The sequence below is a fragment of the Megascapheus bottae genome, chromosome X (assembly GCF_031878675.1).
Source record: "Megascapheus bottae isolate mThoBot1 chromosome X, mThoBot2.hap1, whole genome shotgun sequence".
NCBI classification, from domain to species: Eukaryota; Metazoa; Chordata; class Mammalia; order Rodentia; family Geomyidae; genus Megascapheus; species Megascapheus bottae.
Window position 1 is genome coordinate 86,384,049 of NC_143547.1, and position 10,150 is coordinate 86,394,198.

Consider the following 10,150-nt stretch of genomic DNA (forward strand, 5'->3'; position numbering starts at 1 on the left):
GACTATATTTTCAGGGCTCATGGAAGGAGCTGAGAGTGGGGATAGCATTCTTTCAGGTCAGCTGCCTTGCTAGGCTTACTTTGTTTTTCTTCCTATGTTTAATTGTATTCTTTTCTGACTTTGGGAGTTTCCTTCAGGGCTGGCTGTTGTGCCACCAGTAATTTTTGTTGCAGGTTTTTAGAGTATATGAACAGAGAAATAGCTTCCAGAGTACGGAAGAAACAAAAACCTGAGAAAAATGAAACTTCCATCCACTGATGGCTTTTCACCCCTCCCAGAGTGACATGATTCATCTGTGTACAATTTCTTTCTTTTAGAGATCTTGGGATTTTTTTTAAAAAAATTTACTAGTCTCTGTTGTATTTTCTAACATCTTTCCCTAAACTGAGTTATATCTGTTGCAATTTTCTGAGGAAATAGAACTAGGTGGCTTGTCTTTAATATCCCATTTGAGCCTCCTCCATTATTTTCCAGTTGGATGGATGTGCAATATATATATATATATATATATATATATATATATATATATATATGTACAGCACTGGCTTGTGGTCCCAAGAAACATATGAAGTAGGTAGCCACTCCTAGGCCTTTGGATGTTTTACAAACTTACCAGTGTGTTTCCTTCTCTTCCATCCACCAGTCTCCCACAAGCTGAGAGAATGTCTTGTCATTTTTCTAAAAACAAAAAAAGGGGGCTTACAAGGATAATGCTAATGCTCAGCCCCAGAGCTCAAGCCCCAGGACTGGCAAAAAATTAAAATATAAAATAAAAACAAAAAATAGGCCTAAATATGCATTGACAGGAGATGAAGTCAAGAAAATCTGCATGCAATTGTTTCAAGACTGATGACAAAGTCAGTATTGAGATCACTTACCTTACAGGTTTTTTTGGATGTCATCAGCATTGACAAGACTGGGTAGAATTTCCATCTGATCTATGACACCAGGGGTCATTTGCTGTTAACTGCATTACACCTGAGGAGGCCAAGTAAAAGTTGTGCAAAATGAAAAGGATCTTTGTGGGCACAGAAAGAATCCCTCATCCAGTGACTCATGATGCTCATACCATTCACTAGCCAGATCACTCATCAAGGTCAATGACATAATTCAAATTGATTTCAAAACTGGCAAGATAAGAGAGTTCAAGAGAGTTCATCAAGTATGACACTAGTAACCTGTATATGGTGACCTGATGTGCTAACTTGGGAGGAATTTGTGATCACCAATAGATAAAGCCAAGTTCTTTCAATGTGGTTCATGTGAAAGATGCCAACTGCAACAGCTTTGTTGTCTGACTTTCCAACATCTTTGCTACTGGTAAAGGCAATAAACTTTGGATTTCTCTTCCCTGAGGAAATGGGATCCACCTCACCATCGCTGAATGGAGGGATAAGAGGTTGGCAGTCAAGCAGAAAGCAACGGATGAATTTTTCTTATTGTCTCTATATGCCATTGGAAATATGAGATTTTTACTTAACAAAATGGCCTCTTATTACACCAGAAATAAGAATCGCCTAATTTTAAATAAAAATGATCTGGTATGATTTAAAAAATTTACATGGGTGCCAGGAGTGTGGCCTAATGGTAGAGTGAATGATAAGCATGCACAAAACCCTGGATTCGAGTCCTTGGTACCACATACACAGGAAAAGCAGGAAGTGGCGCTGTGACTCAAGTGGCAGAACGCAGGTAAAAGAACTGGTAAAAGAAAAGAAAGACGAAAAATAAAAAGAAAGAAATATACTTAATACCTGATTTATGTAACTGTAACAACTCTGTACATCACCTTTCCAAAATAAAATTACCTGGTAAGCTAGAACTCATAGTTTGTGGGTTTGTAAACATAAAAAAAATAAAAAATAAATGTAAACATTTAATTCTAAAATCAGAACCAACAGAATAGTTATATTGGCAATCTGTTTATTTCAAACAAAGGTAACTAAGGAAAAACTAGTGATACTGTAACATATGGTACTTTAAAAAATTTAATAGATGGTAAGATTGAATATAAATAAAGATAATCTGCCATAAATCTTAGAAATTTAAAGAATACTGAAAAGAGAATTTACTAGTAGAAGGTGCAATTTTCCATTTTGTATTACCTGTCAGTTTTGAACCTTTTAATGTGGACTAAATAAAGAACAAGGTTAAAGAGAAAAAGATTAGTGTTGGATCCACATGATTTAAGTTGTGTTTCTATACTTGTATCGAGGTAGCTACTTTTTAAAGGCCAAAGAATGCAAAGGAAAAATATCAAGAAGAGTGTTGGGGAGGGACACCCAGGGCCAGCCTGAAGTCCCCAGGAGCCGAGTGAGATGGTAAATATCGATGACCCAGCCCTCCCCCAATTACCTGGGAAGAAACCACACTGAGCCAGGAGCTGTGTCAGCCATGAAAGTGCAGCAGCTCTCTCATTTATTGCCTCAGGCACTTAGTTACATACTGTTGGGGAAAGAGAAGGTGGGAACTGGGAAGATAGCCAATAGGAAGAGAGCCATCCTGCTATTACTAAGGTTCCGGGCAAACTTTTATGTACTGGGTGAGACCAGTGCAGGAAAGAGCATGGGACCTGCTGGGGGGGGGGGGAAGAGCTAAGCCGAATAATGTGCACAGAGATAAGAGAGGTATGGGAGGAAAGTGAGGAATGTCTGGCCAAACCTCTTTCCATCTGAGCCGGAATGATGAACAGGCCTCAGAGATGGAGATAAGGCCCCAACAGAAGAGCTGTATATTAATGTATGAGAATGTTAATTGGATTTCTGTATTCTGTGGGAAAAGCAAAGAATTAAGCATTTTGTTATTGTCATCATCTGAAGACAGATGAAATAAGGCAACCATAAAGGCCACTGAAATCATAAAGCTGAAAAATATTAAACTATATTTGCCTTCCTAATTTCATCTTAGCACACTTTATGTAAAAACGTAATCTGACTTTTTAAGAGATACTTCATTTTAAAGTTTAGAACTATTGAGAAAATATCAACCACAATTTTAACCATTTTATATCACATACCCATATCTAATACACACAAGTCAAGTTTTTCCTTGAAGCAAGAAAGCACAGATGTAGAAGACAATTACTTGAGCAAAGGTGTAATAAATTAAGCTGCGAGATACCAGATCTATAGGTTTCTTATTCTGCTGCCTTCTGCCACTGCCACATTTGTAAGAATGTTTGAATCTTGTAATATGCAATACTTACAATTAGCATAGTAAAATGCAGGGCGGAAATTTCATTTTGTCCACATTACTTTTAATAAAGACAATAGAGTCCAGGAGAGAATTTTCTTCAGGTAGATTAAAAATGGACTGCTATTTTGACATTCTTCATGTGTACATCATAGTAATGATTATACAGAGCTAAGATTTGATACATTGACAAGAAAAAGTATATTTCAGTAAGTGCCACCCATTGTAAAAGGAAATTCTTGTATTAAAAGGTAGCATACATAAATGGCAAAGTAATAAGCAAAAATTATATTTCAGGGACATGGGCAAATACATGATCTAAATACAAGGAAAGATAAGTAGGTTCAATATGAAGTATATGAATTGCTATATAAGGAAAGAGAAAGCAGTATTTGATAAGAATGATCTTACTCAAGCAAATTCACGGAGGTAGTATTTGTTGAGAACTTAATAGATCCATATTTGTAAGTAATATTGTACATGTAAACTAAAGGCCATGTAAGTCTCGAAAAGGATGAAAGGTTGAGTAGAAATTTTTTTTGTTTTGTTTTGTTTTAATTTAATTTAATTTAATTTTTTATTGTAATTAGTAAAAGGGTTACATGATATTTGCCAGATAGAAGGTGCATTAATTCACATACATTGATACACTTTCACATGTCTTGGTACCCATTTCCCTCCCCCCACATCCCCCACCCGTCTTGGTTTTCCCCCCTTCCCTATCAAATTTCAAATATCCAAATACAAATAAATTCAATACATCAGATAACAAAGTGAGATACTATACCAATATAAGATAACCAAGGGACAGCAATGGACATGAGAGACAACATAGTATATTAAGGACAACAATCATTCATTATATGGCTTTTGTTTCAATATCCTGGAGGTCCTTTCAATTAGCTTCACATTATATAGCCTTATGTATCAAGATTTTGCTCTATTGCAGATCTCTGCTAGTAGAGCCCAAGGTTTCTATTGATTATGACGAATGAGGGAAACCATTGAGCCTAAGTTCCTTTGAGTCTGGCTTATTGCACTTAATATGATTTTTTCTAAGCCTTTCCATTTCCTAACAAATGGGTCGATGTCATTCTTTCTGACAGCAGCATAGAATTCCATTGTGTACAAATACCACAACTTGTTGATCCACTCATCAACTGAGGGACATATGGGTTGGTTCCATATCTTTGTTATGGTGAATAGTGCTGCAATGAACATTGTTGTGCTAGTGGATTTAGTGTGCCTTTGTTTCTGGATGGTTGGGCAAATGCCAAGTAGTGGAATTGCTGGGTCATAGGGGAGTTCTATGTTTAGCCTTTTGAGGCACTGCCACACTGCTTTCCGTAGTGGTTGAACGAGTTTGCACTCCCACCAACACTGTAGTAGTGATCCCTCCTGGCCACATCCCCTCCAGCATCTGTTATTATTCGTTTTCATGATCCTGGCCATTCTAGCTGGAGTGAGGTGGAATCTGAGAGTTGTTTTGATTTGCATTTCTTTTATGACCAGAGATGTTGAGCATTTCTTCATGTGTCTATAGGCCATTTTTGTTTCTTCTTCAGAGAAGACTCTCTTTAAGTCTTTGGCCCATTTTTTAATGGGATGGTTGTTACTTTGGAGGTTAGTTTTGGAGTGATTCCATTTTTTGAGTTGTTGATATATTTTAGATATGAGGCCTTTGTCTGCTGTTTGGTTGGTGAAGATCATCTCCCACTCTGTAGGCTTCCTGATTAGTTTACTAGCTATGTCCTTTGCCGTACAAAAGCTCTGCAGCTTAATGCAGTCCCACTTATCCAGCCTTTCTCTGATTTGTTGTGATTCTTGGTCCTTATTAAGAAAGTTTCGACCTGCGCCAAGGAGGCCTAGTGTATCTCCTATTCCTTCCTGTAAAGTTTTCAGTGTGTCAGCTTTTACCTCCAGGTCTTTGATCCATTTGGAGTTAATTGTAGTGCAAGGTGACAAAGAACGATCCAACTTTAGTTTTCTGCAGGTGCTTAACCAGTTCTGCTAGCACAACTTGTTGAAGAGGCTGTCTTTCTTCCAGTCTATTTTTTTAGCTCCCTTGTCAAAGATTAGGTGGCCATAGGTCTGTGGTTTAATATCTGGATCCTCAGTTCTATTCCATTGGTCTTCAGGCCTGTTCCTGTGCCAGTACCAAGCTGTTTTGAGTATTATAGCTCTGTAATAGAGTCTAAAGTTTGGAATTGAAATTCCTCCAGCGCTGTTCTTTCTGCTAAGAAGTGTTTTTGCTATACGGGGTCTTTTATTATTCCATATGAAATTTTGGATTGCCTCTTCTATTTCATTAAAGAATGACACTGGGTTATTGATGGGTATTGCACTGTATTTGTAGATAGCTCTTGGCAAGATTGTCATTTTCACAATGTTGATTCTTCAAATCCATGAGCATGGGAGGTTTTTCCATTTCCTTAGTTCTGCTTTAATTTCCTTTTTTAGGGTTTTAAAGTTTTCTTCAAAAAGGTCCTTTACATTCTTAGTTAAGCTAATTCCTAGGTACTTTATGTTCTTTCTCTATAATAACTAAATTATCTTCAGCCCCCGAAATTCTCTCCTCTGCATTGTCTAACCTGCTATCAAAGCTATCTACTTTATTTTTCATCTCCCTTGCTTCTAATTGCTCATTTTTGATGCCTTGCATCTCTTCTTTTAGATCATGTATGGATTTCTTTAGCTCCTTGATTTCCATTTGAGTGGTTAGCTCAGTAGCTTTATTTTCTTTGAACATTTGCTGGAGTTCGGTCACCTTTTTATTTGTGGATTCTATGAATTCATCCATCTTTCTTTGAAAAACCTTTATTATGGCCTCCTTTATGGCTTCTTCTTTTTCACTTATCACCTTGTTTATGTTTTCCTCTTGTTCAGCTATGGCTTCCTCCCTTATCTCTTTCTTTATATTTTCACATTTTTCATTAATGATGTTTATCAATTGCATTTGTACAGCACTTGGAAGACTCTCCTCTAGGTTTGCCAGTGACTGTTCCATTGGCTGTTTACATTGAGTGAGGGGGGTGGGGGATGTTGTTTCTTGATTTGACGTTTTTCTTGAGTTTCTTGTTCTGCCCATTTGAAAATGGGAGCAAGATTAATACTAAACACGATTATAGTTTTTCAGATATAACCAACCTAGACCTCTGTAGCTGGCAGACTCTAGATGTTCACAAGTTTTGATTGGTGTTATCACTCTTTCTTTTTGTGCAGTTACCGACCAGTCTAATAATCCACTGATAAGCGATTTATACCCAAAACAATAAGCCTCTCAATCAATCTCTATTGTCTTTAAATCCCTCTGAGCCTAGAGAATAATTAAACACCTAGATATACAGTGTTGCTCAACAGCCATCAAGTGTAGATCCATGCAGTATAAGGGTTGAAAGACGAGCAGAGGTCCAGAGATAGAAAAATAGAATGAGAGAGGTCAGGGGGTAAGTATGTAGCGTATTTGAATACAAAGTTTGGAAAGTATTAGAATAAAACTTACGTGTTGCTGCATGACTAGCTTTTGGCCCAACCAGTGGCCTCACAGTGGACCATGGGATGGATCTGCGAGCTTCCGTCTGAGCGCGGTTGGCGGACGTTTTCCTGTGCTGCTTCCAGGGGTGGCCCCAAGCCAAGGGTCTGGGGATTGAGAGTTTCAGGGGCTCTCAGCAGGTCCAGCAGGAGACCCCTCTGTTCCCAGGGGCGGGCCCACCTGGGGACGTGGGCTCCAATGGCGGAGCTGCGCCTTTTTGGTTCTCAGAAGGGGAGCTTGGCTGCTGTTTGACCCTTCAGATCCCTGCTGTGTTTCCACTGCTTTGTCAGAGTCTGTGACTGTGGGGGGCCCCTCGGTGCTGTCTTGCTCAAGATTCCCAGCTGGATGATGCCCCGCTCGAGAATTGAGGGGGGGGCAGATGCTGGCTCCTATTTTCCCTCACTCCCTACCCACTGTTGTAAGGCAGGGTCCCAACGCCCTCCACTCTCCAGATCCAGTGGCCTGGGAGAAGAGCCTGGTGGGCGGGTGGGAGCTGGGACAGCTCCGCCTCCCCTGGTGGGGTGCTGAGTCTTAGGGTCCGGCTGCTTGTCAGTCTCTAGTCAGAGGGCTGGGGGTTGAGCCCGTTGGGCGGGTGGGAGTTGGGACAGCCCCGCCTCCCTTGGTGGGCTGCTGGGTCTTATGGGTAGCCTGCCTGTCAATCTCCAGTCAATGGCCTGAGGGAGGGGGCTGTTGAGGGAAGGGACAGGATTCTAAATTCCTTGCCCCCCTGCTCCCGCCGGTCTTTCTCAGGTGGGGTGTTGGGGTCTGAGTTAAGTTCTATTGCTTGGCACCCGCTCTGCTTTCCCGATGTGTTTGGGGACGCGCTGTATTACTCACGCCTCTGCATTCGTCTGCGGGTGCTCCACAGTGGTGGGGAGCCTTTCACTCCCCTCGGGTCTCCGCCTCCGCCTGTGTTCTGCGTCTGGGTTCTGCTGGTTGCTGTTCTGGTTCCGCTTCTGGGTTCTGCTGCTTCTGCCGTTCGCTGGCCCGGTTCTGTGCTGGTTTCTGCAGCCGTTAGGCTCCCAGCCTGGCGCCCTCCACTGCTGCCACTTTTCGTGGGTTGGAGCCGGTGCCCGCTGCCGCTTTCCCAGTGTGGAGCCAGCACCTGCTCAAGCTGCTTTTCGCGGCTTGATCAGGCCCCAGCTGCCGCTTTTCGCAGCTTTCCGCGGCTTGGATCCGGCGGCGAGAGGTGGGGGAGGAGTCCTCGGGTTCCGAATTCTTTGAGAAAGTTGGATGTGAGCTTTATCTGGATTTCTTTTCCGGTTTGAGTCCTTCTCCGTTGCTTTTTGAGTTTGTTGTTGTGGATTTCTTTAGGTAGTTGGCTCGTGGAACTCCCTGGTTCTCTCTTTTTGTGAGAGAGAGCTAGGCAGTGTCCCTATTGTCTCCGCGCCATCTTCCTTCCCTCCTTGAGTAGAAATTTAATGAAATGTTGACTTTCTGTGTAAGCCAGATTTGTCATTACTTTGATCAAACTATATGAAAATATAACAACAACATAGAGAAAAGTGAGACTGTTCATGGTTTCAGGTTTATTCCATTGTTGCTTTGATTCTTATATCTGAACAGAGGTGACTATCTTGGGACTGTGTGGCAGAGAAGTTTCTTCTATTTAGATAAATTGAGAAGGATATAGTTACTAGGGGCCAAATATATCCTCTAAAGTCACATCTCCCACTGGCCTACTTCCTTTAGTTGAAACTCTTCCCTCTTAAGTTTGAAAAACTCTCAAAATAGTACCACCAGCTGGAGACAAAGGCTCAACATGTGAGCTTCCAAGAGATGTTTCATATTTAAATTTCAAGATTCTGTCTCTGGATCCCAAAGTCTCATGAGAAACTTGTAATAATAAATGTATTCAAATCATCTTTAGGAGTCCCAAAGTTAATGGCTCCAATGGTATTCAAGAGTCCAAATTCACTGTCTCCTCCAAGACCTTGTAAAATGCAAAGAAAATTTCAACATATAGTGGAACACAGTACAGAGTGTCATTCAAAAAGGAGGAACAGTAGGCTAGTAAGAGAAAAACAAAATAAAACCCAGCAGGAAAAACATTAAATCATGTAGTTCCATATTTGACATCTTGGATATACTGGGGCATAATAAATGTTCCACCAGACATAGGCAGTTTCACCTGTACAACCTTGTATTTGGCATCTCATGTAGATCTTCTCTTGGGCTGTATCCAGTCATTATCCACAATTTTTCTCAGCAGATATTACACATTCCTGTTGTTCTCATTTTGCCTTAAGCTGTCTTCCATCTATCATCCTTTGCATAGGTTAACTGAAGGGATACTGATATTGGAACACATCTTCTGGCCTACCAGGATATACCTTCTATGCATCATTCTTGCATTCTGCAAACCTACAAAGCCAGCCTCACTGTGTAATGCCTAAGTTTCCTGCCAGCTTAAGCATGTAACCAGGATTATGGCTACACTGGCCTTTCTGTACTTTAGCAACTGAGACAAGCACTGTCTTATTCATACTTTTTCAAGCAGTAAATCCAAAAATACTCTTTTCTCAAAGAGATATCTTGCAAATGAGTTTATAATTTTATACCTTATAACCTATGATGGTGAAAACTTGGCTACTTTCTTGGTTGTCCTTAAAATATCATTTCTATTTTCCTAGCAGAAAATGTTTTGACTCTTTTCATAGGTGCTAATGTCTTTGTCAACCATATTTTTCTTGACTACAACTTAACGCTTTTATTCTGGCCAGCTTGTACATTTTTCAAAATTTTGTTCCTCAATATTCTTGCAGAAATCCTGACTAAATGTCACTAAATGCAGTATAATTTAATGGCTGTATTTCCTTGATATTTTCTCACCCAAGTTAATTAAACTATTGCTTTTAAATTCAGTCTAATTTGAACTCTTGACAAGTGAACATAGTTCTTCCCACAAACCAAATCTTCTAAACATGAAGAGACTGATTGGCACTAAATGAACTAGAATTTTTAGTGTTATATAAACAGTAATCATGTGGGTGGGGAGCAGGAGAGAAAAACTTAGAGAGAGCTAGGAAAGGGGTGACATTGTTCCAAAAGAAATGTACTCAGTACCTTATTTATGTAACTGTGAGTCCTCTACATATCACCTTTACAGTAACAATAAGAAATAATAAGCAATAAGCATATGTGTGTGTGCAAAGTAGAAGGAAGAAATAAAGATTAGAGCAGAGATCAATGACATAGAAAATACTTAACAAAAAATTAAGTACAAAATATCCTCTCCATCCTATTGCAAAAAGCAATGCTTCCTAAGAAATCAGATATCCTTAACAAAAAATAAAGCATGGATTGAACTTAATCCAGTAAATGAGTTTCTATTCCTTGCCATACCATAGAATTGTTCAAACTATTATATAATACTTTCCTAAGAGAACTGAGGCCGAGTTTATCCACTTGATTCTGTAAAACACA

At 39.9% G+C, this 10,150-nt stretch overlaps 1 pseudogene; it reads left to right on the forward strand.

Moving 5' to 3' along the window:
- Nucleotides 1-547: 547 nt before the first annotated feature.
- Nucleotides 548-8,664, forward strand: LOC150041493 (small ribosomal subunit protein eS4, X isoform-like; annotated as a pseudogene).
- The last annotated feature ends 1,486 nt before the right edge of the window (nucleotides 8,665-10,150 follow it).